The sequence below is a fragment of the Podospora anserina genome, chromosome 5 (genome assembly GCF_000226545.1).
Source record: "Podospora anserina S mat+ genomic DNA chromosome 5, supercontig 1".
In the NCBI taxonomy this organism is placed as follows: Eukaryota; Fungi; Ascomycota; class Sordariomycetes; order Sordariales; family Podosporaceae; genus Podospora; species Podospora anserina.
The window spans coordinates 999,050-1,000,583 of NW_001914837.1; positions in this window are offsets into that span (position 1 = coordinate 999,050).

Below are 1,534 nucleotides of genomic sequence, written 5' to 3' on the forward strand. Positions count from 1 at the left end.
TATATTATTTTAATAATATTTTTTTTTATTTATATATTTTGAAAAAGTATAAGCGATATATGCGAAAGATATTTAATATATTATAGGGAACTAAACTCTTAATTAATAAAGAAAAGAGCGAGTTTTACGTATAAAAAATAATATATTTAGGATATTTAATATCGTTAAGTAAGGTTTATATAAAGTTTAAGAAAATTATAATAATTAAAAATTAATTTATATTATAATTATAAATATATATGAGAGAATTTTTAAGGTTTATGAATTTCTATTAAATATTTATTTATAAATACGTAAGAATCGCGCGATTATTTAATTATTTAATTAAAAAGAACGTGGAATTCCGGTAAAGGTAAGAAAAAAAGTAAGCCTTTTAGGAGTTAAAAAAGGTTATTTTAAAGGATCCGGTATTTAAATTACTAGACCCTAGTCGACCGTTCGAGGTCGAGGCTAATATATTAGATTATACGATTAGTAGGTAATTAGGATAGTAAAACGATAACGGAAAGCTATATTTAATAGCTTTCTTTTTCGAAGAAATTAGAAGGAATATATTAAAATTATTTAATCTATAATAAAAAACTATTTATTATTATCGAAATATTTAAAGAATAAAGGTTATACTTTAATAATATTAATTATAAAATATAAGTTTATATAGATTATAAAAACTTATAATATTTTATTATTACGAGGTCTTTAACGTACGGTAAATATAATAATTAAAGTTTTTTTTAAAATTTTATTTTTAAATTAATTATACAAAAAGTTCGAAAAACGTTAAAGTAAACGTATTTAGCCGGCGAGCCGACTATTATAAGGATATACCTAGGGAGTTACTACTATTACTTAAGGAAATACTAAAACGTACTTTTAAGTATTTACTTTAGCTATAGATAAAGTATTATATAGTATATTATAAGTAAGCCACTTTTAATAATAAATATTAAAAAAAGTTAAGTAACGATATTACGGAATAATATTAGTAAGAAGAATTAAAGCTATAAGGTATTTAAAAAGATAGTTAGGGAAGACTATAGTATAAAAATCGAGTATACGTAAAGCTAAATAATAGGATAATATTAGTAATAGAGATTTATAGATCGAAGTTCGGAGGATATATAAGTATTATAAAGACTATAGAAAAAATTAAATAGTATTTTAATTAATTAAGGATTAAGAACGACGTTAAGGAAGCTATTTAATTATATTATACGTATGAGAAAACGAGGGTTATAAAGTATAAATTATACGGATTTTTAAAATTATTATTAATAGTAAAATAATTATAAAGTTTAGTTATAATAAACCTTATTATTAAATTATTAAAGTTAAAAAATATAATGACTAGCGTTAAATATAATAATATATTAACGGTAATTAATAAATTTATTAAATAAATATATTTTTTATTTTATAAAGAAACTTAATTAGTAAAGTAATTAACGAATATAGTATTATAGTATATTATAGTAATATATATATAATTAAAAAAATTTATTACGGACTACGATATTAAATTTATATCGAAGTT